Below are 16910 nucleotides of genomic sequence, written 5' to 3' on the forward strand. Positions count from 1 at the left end.
ACCACGTCGGCGACAGGGACGAAGGGGTTGTACACATGCACCATCACCACACGTTCCCGTTGCAACGGCAGAGAAAAGTGCGGCTCCGCCGTCAGGATCTTCATCTCCGGCAGGTCTCTCTTCTCCTCGAACACCCTCAGGAGCCGGACGCAGTCTGCCACCCGCTTGAAAGTCACGTCAAAATAACCACCTTTGCGGGAGTCATGCAGGGTGAAGATCTCCGTAGCTTGGAAGCCGCACGCCTTTAACAGGATCCTCCTGGTGAAGAAGCCCCGATCCATAGGTGATCCTCCTTCGCTGTGGTTCACCGTGACTCAGACGGTGATAGGTAACCCACGGTATGGATTTGGATTGCTATTGGTTATCGCCCTTCCATCCCGACCTTGCCTTGGCAGGACCATGGTGTCGCCCCTGCAACACTTGATCTTAGCCAAAAGGCCGAGAAGATGGTTCTCTCCTTGCAATTGCTCAAATAAATGATCGTGACCTGTACCTGAGCCTCCTGTAGTTCATTCGTCAAAGATACCACAACACAGTTAACTGTTCCCTGGTGCATTCTTCCTGGCAACGCCTCTACCTATCAACATCCACTTGCCAACCACTCAATACCCTCTTCTCATGCACTATAAATTGTTGCTCCCTTTACAATTCCCCTGATTCTGTCCTGATGAGTGCAAATATTTAGATGAGCACTTGAAACGCCAAAGCATACAGGGCTACGGGCCCAGTGCTGGAAACGGGATTAGAACAGATAGGTGCTTGATGGCCGGTACAGACACGATAGGCCGAAGGGCCTGTTTCAGTGCTGTATAAATCTATGACTCTAAGACAAAAAGTTGCGACAGCATGTCTCTGTTTTCAACACAGGGTATTATGAAAATGCTAAATCTTTATTCAGAAAGATCAAACAGGAATTGTTCAATTAAAAGGGATTAATTGCTCATAATAATTAGACTGACAAGGAAGGAGAGAGAAAACAAAATGAGATTCACTTTTTTTGTTGCTGATTTTTTTTTGGTATTTTCTCTCACTGTATTACCGTAATGCCACATTTACTGAGTGACATCTGTACACGTTGCTTCTTGTTCAGCGCCACAGCCCGCTCCGATAATAGACAAACCACAGCATTTTATCCAGAGTCAATTCCTACAGTTTCTTTTGTAAAAGTTTAATTTTCACTCACCTGCTTGTCAAACTCCGAATAAAACTCTTCACTTTTTGAAATGAGTGTTTTGAACACATCCAAAACTTGAAGAGGAACAGGGAATTGAGACAATGAGAGAACTCACTCATAACAATCTTTAAAGTTGAGCTGTAATTTGTTTATATTGTGGAATATGATTCTCCATCATGATTTTAATAACTCCGCTCAGTTTGTTGTTTGATTCCTTGCTCCTTACCTGCACAGCTTCTTGAAGGGGGAGAGTTTATCAGTGAAGTTCTCACATTGTCAGCACCTTAATGCAGAGTGACTGGTCCTGCTGCTTCTCTCTCACTCACACCAGCGACAGTGATGAACTGTTCCAAGAACAGAACCTTTCATACTCAGTGGGGAAATTCCTGTACACTATCCAATAAGAATCAAGCACCATGCAAACTCACTTGTTGCGAGGGAGATTAGATTTTTATAGGTTCTGATTCTCAGCGGTGTGTTTAGGGTTTATTTTCACCAGATACAGAACCAGTGAACCTCAAACATTCTGTACAGCCGTATAAAGGACTAGACTGAGAAACTGTACCCCAAGTATATTCACCTGAGAAACACACCTCAATGTTGTGTGGTGTATTTTATTTCTATTAGAATCAAAGAATGATACAGCACAGAAAGAGGTCATTCAGCCCAGTGTGCCTGTGCTGGTTCTACCACTCAGGCATCCTTCACTCAGCTCCTTATCTCTCATTTTCCTTCTTTCTCAGCAGCTGGGTTCCCAGGGAATTCACCTTTGTAAATAATACCCTCTGCAAACACACACACACACACACCATCTTCACTCAAAACCACAGTGGTAACTCCCTTTGTGAAAGAACAAGGGATAATCATTCAAGATACTTCATTTAAAGGGACAGACAGATTCCATTGCGCTGACATATTTCAATACCACTTTCTACATACATTCACACAGAGGAAAATATCTATGTCAATCACATACCCTTAATGTTCCCCCTCCGTCCAAAGTGAAAGCTGCCCTTCAACTAGTGACAGTGAAATATAACCTGGGAGGAACAGCAGTGCTGAAAACCTGAAGTGTAGATAAAGAGGAGACAGAGAGGAGAATCTGTGAGAGGAGGAGGTAGGTGGTAAAGTGACAGAATTCAAAAATACTGTTCCTTTGGGAATAAGGCTCCACCTGCAAGAACATAAAGGAAACAGCAGTTGTGGCAGTTGATTATCAATGACTCACAAATATCTTAGTAATTGGCCCCAGTTTGGAAACTGAAAGAGAAATTTGAGAGATAAAAGGCTTGATATTGGGAAAAAATCTGGTCCCAGTGAGAAAGATTGCCAAAGTGAAGACATAAGTGCTTCTCATAGCAGTAAAAGAGAAATTCCAGAGGATAAGTTGGGTTTGAGGAAACCAATGTCTTATTTTTGTCATTAAAAAAAGACGTGGCGGCTGAATATTGGAAGTAGAAAAACACGACTGAAGCATTTGCACAGTTGTACAGTGTCCCTCCAGGAACTACTGCCCTACTGGATAAAAATTATCACAAGCAGATAGCTGCACCCATGTTTACTGATAAAGCAAATCAGGATGCAAGAAATTATAGGCATTTTCTGTTTTGAAGGAAAAGGCCCAGATTTGTGCCATGATAGGGAGCCTCTCCTTCATAGTGAAAATGGTGAACAACCCCCAAAATTTCTAAGCCCCAGTCCAGAATATGGCATGTCCTATTTTCACAGGAAGGGACTGAAGTCGGGCCAGGGTTCATGCATGCGCAGTTTACAGAGGCAGCTGGCCATTTAAATTATCAGCTTCCTTCACTGAAGTGGGTTGATGATAGTCGAGGAGTGTGAAATCCAACTTGTGCAGATTAGATCAGGTAAGAGCTGGTGTGAACTTGGTGGATTAGCTTGGATAGGCGGTATCCTCCCATTCCCACCTCATTGGTTATGTATTCCCGGGACACACACTGGGATGCTGGCGGAGAGGCCACTGGTTCACCCACCCTGCCGTCACCTCAGGCCTTCAGTAAAGCGGGCACCATATTAAAATGCTGCCCCTGCACAGAGTGAACACTTTTCAAAGGGCAGGAAGCTGCTGGGAACTGATGGCTGCCAAAGGGAGGAAACATGCTGCCACCAGATTTAGCGATGCATCCCTCGAGCGCCCACTGAATGCAGTGCAGGCCACCGTGATGCCCTCTATCCCCGTAGTGGGTGAAGACAGGCAAGCAAGGTCACCAATCCAGTGTAGGAGGCGGTGGCAGCAATGGCCAGCGCCAACACCCTGCAAAAGAGGACCGCCACCCAGTGTCGAAAGAGGATGAATGTTCTCCTCCGATCCACCAGAGTAAGTCACTCTTCTCATCACTCTCAACTCACACACTCACAAACCCAGCACACATCCACAAGGATCTCACTCACTGCCAGTTCAAGGGACATCACCATTCACTCTCTCACACACACTTTCATTTGACCTGTGGATTGTGCCCACATCCCGTCCATGGCACCACTCAGCATCCTTGTTATCTGGCCTAGCAGGCATCCTGCCTATACTCTCTCCATCTGTAATCATGCAGGGCAAGCTGGCACACAACAAGAGGGAGAAGTTGCAGACTGGTGGAGGAATGCCAGAAATCAACTTCCTCACGAACATTGAAAATAGAGCCATCCAGCTGGCCGGCGACGATCTGAACCGGTCCTCTGCTGACGGTGAGGTTGGCAGTGCTCAAACAAGTGGGGATCCAACTGTGCAACATCCATCAGACAACCATGCTGCAAGTCACTTCCCCAGTTCGTCAGTCCCCTGCAAAGCACTAATTATCTCTCCTTGCTTCTGCAGGCACATTTGGAAAGCAGCCGAGAGGGTCCACAACCCACGTCTTCAACTCAAGGCCCAAAGAAACCGCAGAAAAAACACCTGATGACACCCTCATTGAAGACCCATCACAACGCTAACCCACACCCTCCACCAGCGCAGTGACCCACACCTCAGCAGGACCTAGCTTTAGGGTAGCCTCAGAGTCACAACCTGGTGAGCACATCACACAATCTGATCCACAGCAGGCAGCGGGAGGAACTTCCCAGGTCCTTGGCACTCGGAGGCCTGCTGGAGGCCAGGAATCTGCTGAGTCCGAGACAGATGAGGAGCCTCTGGACTTGGTCATTCCTCAGTTACTGGAGCTGCAAAGGTAAACTCGGGAACATCAGGAAGGGATGTCCTCTGCACTCCTCAGATTACAAGGTATGATGGGTGAGTCGGTCCACCTTCAGGCTGACGTGATAGTGCCGGCATGCCAATGCACTGAGGTCAACGTTGGTAGGATGGCAGCTACCATGGAGATCTTGGTCCAGGACATCGGTCCTGCACACCATAGTTGGCCTCCAACAGAGCCAATGGGAGAAGGGTACGGGGCAGCTCAATCTCACTCCAGCTTCCCCTTCTCCTCAAAGAGTCAGCCAGGGGCCCTCGGGCACCCATAGAGAGAGGGGGGTCCACAGGTGCACACCCCGAGGAATCCATCCAGATAACTCCAGGAGTGTCCAGCCCATCCGACTCCCCTCTTCCTGTGACACCAGCAGCTCCAGCTCCACAGGCCAAGGAGGGTGCCACTGCCACACAGAAGGAACCCAAAAGCAGGCTGGTACCCTCCAGTTGCCAGCCCACCATAGGACAGCCGCCAAGGTAATCAGAGACAGGGTGTAGAAGTCAGCAGGCTGCCTCGGCCTCCGCTGTGGATCTCGGGAGCACCAGAACGTAGCGGCAGGGTTAGAAAGGTCAAAAAGATGCAGTTGCACAGTCTGGGCCTGGGTGTTAATCACTTGTACATAATGTTCACTCTTGTAAATAATCTCCCAAGAATGTCTCCTTGCCTTTGGCTCCTTGTTCTGAAAAGCAGTGTTTAATGGAGCTGCTGCTGAGCAGTCTCAAAAACAGAAGAGTGCTCACTTTTGACAAGCTTTTCCAAGTGTGTGGCCACTTCCCTCACCCTCCGCCCGCCCTCCCCTCCCCAGCATATGCTTGTGTGCTTCCTTCAGCCTGTGCTCCCTTGCCCAGCCCGTACCCCCTGCCAACCCCCACTCCCTGGCCCGATCAGTACTGGAGCCCCTGACCCAGCACCACACTGAAAGCCAGCCAGGAGAAAGCGACTTGCCTGTGGACCCCCACTGAATGCGCAGCGCCTCCTCCTTGATGTCATGAACGTTGCGTAAGGTTGTGCGCACTCACCTCTGAGTTCCCCTCGAGGTTCAGTTCGCAAAGCACGACCGTTCTGAAGTCATCCCGATGTGGGTGGTAAATTTGACATGGGGGGATGATTCCGGTGAGAAGGGCTTATAATGAGGTGCTAAAGGATTGAAATTAAGTCCCCGAAGTGCTCGGAGGGAAAAACAGCCCGCCATTGATGAATGGAGCGGACCATCGCAAACTGGCTTCATGACAGTGTGAAACTGATTTTTGTCTCCTCTCGCCACACTGTTACCTCCCCCTCCGCCCACCATGACGCTCGCTGCCAACGGGACCGGATGATTCCGCCCATAGTGTACAACATTGGATGTGATTCTACAATTGGACAGCACTTGCTAAATAATCCTGATTATGCTAAGGATGAGACTGTCAACCAATTTATGATTATCAGATGAGGTTGATGTGTGGCTCATTTACATGTGCTAGAAGCTACATATATTTGAACACTAGGCTCTGTACTTTGTAGATAACGGGAGCATGTCCATGCATTGTAACATTTTCAACTGAACAAATGTTTGGCGGACAGCCATTCCCTGGTTCATTCCCCATGGCAATGCCTTGGCCAATCAGAGTGGACCTGCCAGGTTTGAATTTAAATTAGAAAAACTTGGCAGTTAATTGTTCCCTGGTGTATTCTTCCTGGCAACACCTCTAGCTATCAGCATCCACTTGTCAACCAATCAATACTCTCTTCTCATGCACTATAAATTGTTGTTCTCTTTACAATTCCCCCTCATCTGTCCTGATGAGTACAAGACGAAAAGTTTTGACAGTGTATCCCTGTTTTCAACAACACAGTATATTATGAAAATGCTAAATATTTATGCAGAAATATCAACAGAAATTGCTCAATTAAAAGGGATTAATTGCTCACAATAATTAGACTGGCAAGGAAGGAGAGAGAAAACAAAATGAGATTCATCTTTTTTTGTTGCTGATTTTCTTTGGTATTTCCTCTCACTGTATTATCAGTAATGCCACCTGTGCTGAGTGATATCTGTACATCTTGCTTCTTCTTCAGCACTACACATTGTTCTGATAAATACTTGTACATAATGCTCACTGTTGTAAATAAACTCCCAAGAATGCCTCCTTGCCTCTGGCTCTTTGTTCTGATGAGCAGTGTTCATGTCACTCAGATGTGAAACCCTGGCCCCAACACAAGCTAAACATCAGTCCAGGGGCTCTTCCCTGTGGCTTTGTGCAACCTTCCCAGCACTCTGACGGTGCGGCATCCCTGCCACTGGACACATCAGTCATGCCTGTACCTCGATGGGTCTTATCATTACTGCCAGAATGTCCTGGGCCGGCGGCACAGGGTTCCATCATTCTCTGAGCTCTCAGCACCTTTGGGGTACAGCTGCACCCCATCTCATCAGCATGTGTGCCCGGTGACAGTGTGGTCCTGAAGGTTTCAGCTCATGAAGGATGCCATAGGATCAGGAGAAGTTAAAGTTTCCCTGCTGCATCTCCATGATATGAGCCTGCTCACAGAGTGCAAGCGACCTGCCATCAGCCAAACAGGAGTCAGACATTCACATAAGCTATGTGAGGATTTATGGAGTGTCCCCAGTGCATGTCGTCATCACCCTCCTGACTGTAGGGACTATGGGTATCTGCTGCGTCGCCATGACAGGAGCCTTATCACAGAGGTTATATCTGTTGCCATCATCCAGATAGGAGTCAAATGTTTGCAGGTGCAATGTGAGGATCAATGGCATCTCCTCATTCTATGTTGTCTTCATCCTCCACAAATCTAGCAGATTTGAGGACTTCATGAGCACGCCTGCCTCGTCTGGATAGTGCAAGGGCTTCATCACCGTCATCGTTGTCTTCGAGGACCTCCTCACCCTCATCACCATTGATGTCCTCCTCATCGGAGGAGACATGCAGCTCCTCCATCTCCTCCTCAAACAGCTTCTCTCGCAGCTGCAGCGCCAGGTTTTGAAGGGCGCAGCAGGTGATGATGATGCGTGACAGCCTCTATGGACTGTATTACAGGACTCCACCAGACCGGACCAAGCACCGGAACCTCATTTTCAACACTCCAATGGTTTGCTCCACTAAGATGCATGTTGCAGCATGAGCCTCATTGGAACTTTTCTCTGCTGCAGTCTGAGGTCACCACACAGGAGTCATCAGGCATGTCTCCTGCGGGTAGCCCTTGTCCCAGAGGAGCCAACCCTGCTGCTTCTGTGGACCCTGGAAGACGTCAGGGATTTGAGACCTACTGAGAATATAAGAGTCGTGGACTCTCCCTGGGAATCGTGTGCAGGATGCGTTTGTGGTGGTCGCACACCTGCTGCACGTTCAGCGAGTGGAAGCCCTTGTGGGTGATGTAGTTGACCGCTTGTTGCCACAGGGGTCTAAGCAGCACTCAAGTGCAGTTGATGACACCCTGCATCTGTGGAAAAACTGAGATCTGCACTCTTGCTTCCCAGCTTTCCTGGTCCCAGTAGTAATGCACAAAGTTCTGTGCCTTTACAAACATGGTGTCTGTGACCTCCCGGATACATTTGTGCATGGAAGCTTGCAAGATCCCACACAGGTCATCTGCAGAGCCCTGGAAGGAACCACTGTCATAATAATTGAGTGCCGCAGTCACTTTCAGAGCCACTGGCAGTGGATGCCCTTCATGTCCCCATGGCACCAAAACCTGCAGCAGGTGGCATATGTGACCGACCAGTTCTATAAACATGTGCAGTCTTCAGCGATACTGGTTCTCAATCATCTTCAGGAATGACAAGCGCTGTCTTTAGTCGTTGGGTCTAGCTAGGCGCCTACGAGTGACAGCTCTCTGTGGATCTTCAGCTGCGTGCACAACAGGCCCTGCTACACCTTCATCTTGAGGGAGGTGCTCCTCCCTTTGTCAAGCCAGGGGCCTCTGCTGCTCTTTTTTTCTTTTTCTCTGCTCCCTGTAAGGTATGAGGCATACTGCTAAATCACCAGGCCCATGATCCTGATGTTCTCCTCCTGCAGGGTCAAAGAGTGAGATGCGTGGGTTAGCATCCATGTCCAAAGAAGTTCTCTTGGTTAAGTCTCAAGGCCCCTTCACGCTTGCAGGAGAGTGCTGACCACCATCTGGACAGCCAGTGTTTAGTGCTCTGCATGGTTGTCCAAAACCCCACCCACCTCCATCCCACTTCGCCCGACTGATTGGCGGCAGCTTTGCCCATTGGGACTGCATGCTGCACTCTCAGCTCAGGCACAGACATTCTCCTAACCCACACTGCAAGGCTGCACTGTTAGCTTGAACCATGGGGGAGACTGGTCCAAACCAGGATGATGTCATTGCAAAGGGCTGTGAGCACCTCCACCAGTGACTGCTCCATGACGAGCTTTAGCAAGGGGATTCTACAACTTGCCCAGTCAGCCAACTGTTCTGCTGCCCCTAAAACGCAAATTATTTTGTGGTCTGTGCTGGAGGGGTGAAACGTTCTGGAGAATTTGGTGGCATTTCCATGCTTTTGCATTGCTTGATTGGGCAGTTAAGCTAGACGCCTGACTCCAAGCACGTCAATGTGGCTGCGCCTGAACTGTCTCAGCTGCGGAGGAGTGGTCACTTTATACAGGGTTTCCCTAATGCATGGCTGCTTCCCTCCCCCACACATTCACATGTGCTAGTGCACTGTCATCAGACCATGCTGTCTTGCTGCACGCACCCCCGCACCCAGCTCCAACTGAGCAGACAGTTAGGAGCAGGAGTAAGCCACTCGGCCCCTCGCACCGGTTCAGTGATTCAGTAAGATCATTGCTGATCTCATTCTAAACTCGACTCCACATTCCTGCTAACCACCGATAACCTTTCACCCCCTTGTTAATCAACAATCTATCTAGTTCTGCCTTAAAGTTATTCAAAGCCTCTGTTTCCACTGTCTTTTCGCTGAGCTCCAAAGACTCACGAACCCCTGAGAGAAAAAAATTCTGCCCATCTCTGTCTTAAATGAGCGACCCCTTAATTTTAAATAGTGATCCCTAGTTCTAGATTCTCCCACAAGAGGAAACAACCTCTCCATATCCATCCTGTCAAGACCCTTCATGATCTAAAGGATTCAATTAAGTTGCCTCTTACTCTTCTAAATTCTAGTGGATTCAAGCCTAACCTGCCCAGCTTTTCCTCATAAGACAATCCACCCATTCCTGGTATTAGTCTAGTAAACCTTCTCTGAACTGCTTCTAACACATGTAAATATTTATTTAAATAAGGAGACCAGTGCAGTTAAATACTTCCTTAAATAAGTTGACCAATACTGTACACAGTACTCCAGATGTGGTCTCACCAATGCCCTGTACAACTGAAGCATAACCTCCCTAATTTTGTAATCAATCCCCCTCACAAAAACTGATAACATTCTATTAGCTTTCTTAGTTACTTGCTGTACCTGCATACTAACCTTATGTGATTCATGCTCTAGGACACCCAAATCCCTCTGAATCTCAGAGCTCTGCAATCTCTCACCATTGAGATAATAAGTTTCTTTTCTAGTCTTCCTGTCAAAATTAACTATTTGACATTCGTCCACATTATTCTCCATTTGCCAGATCTTTGCCCACTCACCTAACCTATCTATGTCACTTAGTAGCCTCTTTACATCCTCTTCACAATTTACTTTCCTACCTATCTTTGTGCTGTCATCAAACTAGCATCTATTCCTATGGTCCCTTCATCCAAGTAATTTATATAAATTGTAAAAGGTTGAGACCCCAGCATGGATCCCTATGGCACACCACTCATCACATCCTACCAACCCGAAAAAGATCCATTTGTACCAACTCTCTACTTCCTGTTAGCCAGCCAACATTCTACCCATGCCAATATGTTACCCCCTCCACCATGAGCTTTTATTTTCTGCAATAACCTTTGATTTGGCACTTTACCAAATGCCTTCTGGACATCTAAGTGCAGCACATCCATCGGTTCCCCTTTAACTACAGCATATGTGACTCCTTCAAGAAATACATTGATTAAACATGATTTCCTTTTCACAAAACCATGTTGACTCTGCCTGATTGCCTATTTAATAAAAGCTTCAAGCATTATCCTTATGACAGGTGTGAGGCTAACTGGCCTAAAGTTTCCTGCTTTCTGTTTCCCTCCCTTATTGTATAAGGGAGTGACATTTGCTATTTCCCAATCTAATGCAACCTTCCCCGAATCAAGGGAACTTTGGAAAATTAAAAGCAATGTATCAACTATCTCACGACCCACTTTTTTCAAAATGTTAGAGTGAAGTCGATCTGGACCTAGGGATTTGTCAGCCTGCAGCCCCAACAATCTGCTCAGTGCCACTTCCCTGGTGATTGTAATTTTCCCCAAGTTCCTCCCTCCCTTCCATTTCCTGATTTATAGGTATTTTGGGGATGTTACTTGTGTCCTCTATAGTGAAGGATGCACCAAGTCCCTATTAATTCATCAGCCATCTCCCTACTTTTCATTATCAATTGCCTCTTTAGGACCAATGCTCACTTTGTTAACTCTTTTCTTATTTAATTATCTATAGAAACTCTTAATATCCATCTTTATATTACTAGCTAGTTTTCTCTCATATTATAACTTTTTCCTCCTTTTTAATCTTTTTGTCATTCTTTGCTGTTCTTTATATTCTTTCCAATCTTCTGATGTGCCACCCATCTCTGCGTAATAAGATGTTTTTTCTTTAAGTTTGATTAACTTTTTTAGTTAACCACCGATGGTGGACCCTGCCCTTGGAATTTTTCTTTCTCATTGGAATGTACCTATTCTGTGTATTCTGAAATATCCCTTTAAATGCCTGCCACTGAAACTCTATTGAACTATCCCTTAACCTCATTTGCCAGTTCACATTAGCTAGTTCTGCATTCATGCCCTCATAATTGTCTTTAATTAAATTTAAAATACTAGTTTTGGACACTCTAATTTCTCCCTCAAAATGAATGTAACATTCAATCATATTGGGCTGAATTTTACATTGATTGGGCAGGTGCGCATCTGACCCAATCAGGTATGAAGTCGCGTGAGATGACGTTGGGCGAGTGTCCCGATGTCTTCATGCACTCGCACGAAATTTCGCTCAGAGGGCGCGCGTCTGACTTTTGCAATTAAACACATTAATGACGCAGTTGTCTCCTTTTTTCATAACCCGTCCAACCTTATGGTTGGCGGATGAGCGAATCTGCCAGACAGCCTTTATGTTTTTCATCAAACCTCATCAAAGGATGGGATGAGGTTTCAGTTATTGAATAAAATAGAAATAAAAATCTGTGGACAGCATTTTTATCACCTATATTTTCAGGTGCCTGATTGTGATGCTTGGACATTTTTTCTGCTTTTCAAAACTTTAATTAAAGACTTTCGGGTCCCCAACTCCCTGAGGCAGCTCTCTGACTTCAAGGAACTTTCTCTTAGCGCTCGCCCATGCCCACGTTGACATCATCGGCCGCCCTCCTCCCGCCCGCACCCTGGCAGTGCTGAGCTTTTCAGTGCACGCTTCATGCTGGCTGGATATTAATTGGCAGCCAGCGTGAAATCGTGGTCAGCGGTCCGTTTCCTGGCCGATCCTGGGCCCGCCAATCGTGCCCGCCCACTGAGCTAAAAATTCAGGCCATTATGATTGCTGCTACCTAGGAGAGCCTTCACTCTGAGGTTATCAATTAATCCGATCTCGTTGCTTAATACTAGGGCCAGGAATTTGTGGTCGGTGCGCGGGCTCGGCGGGAGCGGCTGAGGGTGGTCGGAAAGATGACCACCACCCGTGATCGGCTCCGCACCGCCATTTTATGCGGGTGGGCCAATTAAGGCCCACGCAGTGTAAGATGCGACTGCGGCAACAGGGAGGAGGGGCGGCAGGGGAGGGAGCTCAATGTCTGCCGGGTCCAATGGCGACCCGGCGGCTGATTCAAAAGCGGCTGCAGGTGCCATGCAAGGGCTGCCAGTGAAGCAGACGCACCTCGTCATGGAGCTGGTTACTGGTGAACAGGGCAGGGCTGAGCAGCAATCTGACCCACGTTCTTCTGATGAGTGTCTCACTGCCCTCCTGGAGGAGGTGGCAGCACACAGAGAGGTCTTTATACCCAGGGATGGGAGGAGGAGGCCCCCCCACCTCACCAAAATTGTCTGGGGGGAGGTGGCATCCACGGTGAGCTCCCACAAAGTGGTGAGGCGCACAGGGGTGCAGTGCTGTAAGTGGTTCAATGAACTCCTGCGATCGGGAAGGGTGAGTACCGTGTTGGCATGGGTCACTTAGCACAGCAGTTAGGAGCTCCCCCAACCCTCCCCACCCCAGGCCTCAGGGTTCTTAGAGTGTGAGTGGCAAATGTCAATGAGGCAGCATCTGGGCAAGGGGGTGAGGCCTGGCTGCTTGGACTGAGTGACTTGCAGCTCCAGGGTCACGAATAGGCTGAGCCCTGCGAGGTTTTCCTCAGGTGGGGTTGGCCAGGCTGCAATGGCGATGCAGGTACAGGGTGGACTAATCAATGCTCCTCTGTCCTTTCAGGAGAAGACATCCCATAACAATGCAGAGAGGTTGTGGACTGACGGGGGACCGCCCCACCTTTTAATCCTAAGTAGATACGAGCAGGAGGCTCTGGAGCTGGAGAGATGCCATGCGCCTAGGTCAGCCGGCCGTGGTGAGGTTGGGCTGCCACCGGGAGGTAAGAGTTCAGAGCACTGAGGTCAGAATATCTGTAAGAGCGACCATTTCAATGTTGTCTCTATATTAATGGGAGCCTCGAACACAGAATCCCCATTGATAATGGAAAGGCGAGGGCACCCTGATCCTGGTGCCAGGCATGCACAGTAACAGTGTAATGACTCCAACTAATTTCATGTCCTTGTTCTTCCTTTCAGGATCACCAGCAGCCCATCCGGGTGAGGAGTCTGAAGGCCCACTGCTGACCTCAGAGGACAGCAACCACGTATACGCACCTGCACCACACCCTCTCAGCCAAGCAGGCACCAGTGCAGATACCAACACCTTGGTGGGCATTAGATCATCGGATAGTATCTCGCTGCACAGCGGTGAGAGCATTTCACACTCGCTTGAGATGCAGGCAGAGGCAGAGAGTGCCCAGGGCGCCATCAGTCAGAGGGCTGCAGGGGACCAGGAACATGCTCAGTTGGTGGCTGATGATGAGCCTCTGGAGTCGTCCCTGAGGCACCAGATGTTGGAAGCCCAGCAGGGTGTGTGGGAGGATCTGGCGGAGATACATGAGGGAATGCGTGCCATGGTCTCCATTGTGGAGGAGTCCATGCGGAGCATGACCAATGCAATGACCCTCATGGCCGAGCGCAATGCCTCCTCCATGGAGAGAGTGATGTCTCTAATGGAGAGGCTCCTCCAGGAGCTGAAACAGAGGTTCCTGGGAATGCAATCAGACCTGCAAGCCCTCATACTGGCAATGACCTCAGGTGGTGACTGTCAGTGTGGGAGATGGATTGGGCACCCAGTATCTCAGCTCAGTGCCCATCCATCAATGGTGAGCAGGGAGGCCCAAAGCGACCTGACATTGGTGCACGAGCTGCTTGTTTTTTCTGCGGGCTCCTCTCAGGGTGCCAAGATGATGGCAGCAGCTCCTCCGCCCCTCTGTCAGTGACCGTGACATCTGATGAGGCTGCGGCGACTTGGGAGATGCCAGCCATGGCACTGGCCGCTCCATCCCAGGCGAGGCCAGCACAGGCTCCACGGGCAAGAGGACGACCGCCAAGGTCATCAAGACCAACAGGACAGCAGAGTGAGCAGGCCGTCTCCAATGCCGGTACCAGTGAGAGGGGAGAACCTAGACGTAGCACCCGCAAATGAAAACTTAAAGCACCTTAAGCACAACACGGGCTTATCACTGGTGATATTATTTTCCCCCGGCTTTATGGTAAATATTGTTTGGCGTGATGGAAAACACCTTTCTATTTAATTTGTATTATGTATGCAGGTACCACAGCATTAGATGTGTTTCTGTTCAACAAGCCTCTGGGTGCTTCATTAGTTCTGCAGGTGAAGGGTAACCCATGATGTTATGAGTGACTTGTTTGTCATTGAGCTTTATTGAAATAGTACATAGTGCATGTTGTTCACCAAGCAAATGTTTCTGTCAGGTACCGAGTATGGAGCCTGCAGCCCTGGCATGTGGTGGTGGTTCATCTTTGGTAGGCTAGCTGAAGGAGCATTGGATCAAAGCCTCCCGGGTGTCCCTGCCTCCCTGGAGGTTGTCCAGGTCAGCGTCTATCCCCTCAGTGTTCTCCTGATTGTGCTCGTCCTCGGACTCACTACTGGACTCATCGTCTGTTGCCAGGGCAGCTGCATCAACCTCTTCTTCCTCCACTGCGTCCCCCCTTTCCAGCGCCAGATTGTGGAGAGCGCAGCATGCAACCACTATCAGTGACACACGATCTGGGGGGTATTGGAGTGTGTCTTCTGAACGATCCAGGCATCGGAAGCACATCTTCAGAAGACCTATGGCGCTCTCTACCACAGCCCTTGTGGAGGAGTGGCTCCTATTGTACCGCTGCTCAGCCTCTGTTCTTGGATGGCGGAGAGGCGTCATGAGCCACCTTTTGAGGGGATAGCCTTTGTCACCCAGCAGCCATCCATCCAGCCATGCTGGAGCAGTGAAGAGCCACGGCACCTGGGAATGTCTCAGGATGTAAGCGTCATGGGAGCTGCCTGGGTACCTTGCACAGACTTGCAGAATCTGCATCCTGTGGTCACACACTATCTGCATGTTCATGGAGTGAACAGGCCCTTCCTGTTGACGAAGGCACCGGGCTCACCCGCTGGTGCCTTGATGGCCACAAGTGTGTAGTCGATGGCACCGTAGATGTGGCGGAATTCAGCAATCGCTGAGAAGCCTCTGGCTCGCTCTGCCTGGCTGGACTCATCCGTGCGGTGATGAATGAAAGTCAATGCATGCCTGAACAGAGCTTTTGTCCCAACTGTGACACAACTGTGGACAGCTGATTGGGAGACTCCACAAAGATCACCCACCGACCCCTGGAAAGAGCCAGAGGCATAGAAGTTGAGGGCCACTGTGACCTTCAGAGCCACTGGCATGGGGTGTCCACCCACACAGTTGGACCGGACCTCAGGGCCGATCATCTGACAGATGGAGGTCACTGTCACCCTTGAGAGACTGAGCCTCCTTCTGCATTGCGCCTCAGATATATTGAGGTAGCTGCATCGCCGCCTGTATAACCTGGCAGCAGGATAGTGGAGTCTTCTGTGGCCCCTTCCGCCTTGGACTTCCTGTTGGTCCTGCACTCCTTGTGCCTGCACCTGTCCTCCAACAGATCGCTCCCCTGGAGGCTGAAAAGGGACACCTGGCCTCTTCCCCCTTCTGGCCCTCTCTTTCTCCTCAGAGGAGGTGCCTCCAGCAGAGACCACAATCCCAGGGTGAGGGAAGGCTGTCTGATACCTGGAAGGGCCCAAGTGCTATGACTCCTCTGGAGTCCTGAACTGAAGCCTGTTATTTCTGTCAAAGCAGCTCTGAAGCGAAATTAAGATGCCCTTTTCACACAAGCAAGCAGCAGGAAGGTATAAGCTAAAGTGCTAACAACTAGCATTAGCGAGCCCTCTCACCTCTCTTATCCCCCCCATGGATGAGGTTTTTGAAAATATGCCCTACCTGCCTGCCCGTTGCACCCGTGCGACGCTCTGAAAATCGCACGGGCTGCATAAAATCACAGACAATTGGTGCCTCAAGGGCCTTAACTGGCCCATTAATTAATGACAGGTGAGCCTCTGTATAGGTCTGGTATAGCCTGCTTTCTGGCTGGCTCCAGGATGTGCTGATCTGAGAAACTATCCCAAAAACATTCTATGAATTCCTCATTTATGCTACTTTTGCCCATCTGATTTTTCCAGTCTATATGTCAATTAAAATTCCCCATGATTATTGTTGTACCTTTCTGACAAGTTCCCATTTTCTCTCCTTTTATACTCTATCCTACTGTGTAGTTACAATATCACTGTTATGACCAGGTGAACAAGATGTCTGGGGAGCACCTAGAAGAACTAGCAGAGAAAGCAAAGTTAAGAAATATTGAAGTCACAACTGATTGCACGGGTGAACAATTGAATGTCACAATCAGAAAACCTCTGTAAATATAATGACTTTCACTTTAACATCTACTGTCTTGTTTTAGCTGTAGTGCTTAAGGCTTAGCATTCTGCCCCTCCCCTGCCACATCCCATCCTTCACTTTCCTGTGAAAACCCCATCCTCTGGAATGAGGTATCTGCAGGAAGGCAGAAGTTTGTGTCAGGGCCCTGGCAAGATATGTGCAAGCATTCTTTCACACTCGCCTTTACCCTTCAAACTGTTATGTATCTCAGGGTCCTAGCATTGTCAGTACTACATCCTGGAGTTCCCCCTCAGTTGTCCAGTTGAGCTGAGCTGAATACCTGCCCACCCCTGATGATCCAATTCCCATGCAGTATCTCGAGATCACCACCATGAGACTCTGCATAATTGTGAGTAGCCCAGAAATGTTGGTAGTAACATTTTACCTATGCTACAATACCTTTTCCACTTC

Source organism: Cetorhinus maximus, chromosome 8 (assembly GCF_964194155.1).
Source record: "Cetorhinus maximus chromosome 8, sCetMax3.hap1.1, whole genome shotgun sequence".
Classification (NCBI taxonomy): domain Eukaryota; kingdom Metazoa; phylum Chordata; class Chondrichthyes; order Lamniformes; family Cetorhinidae; genus Cetorhinus; species Cetorhinus maximus.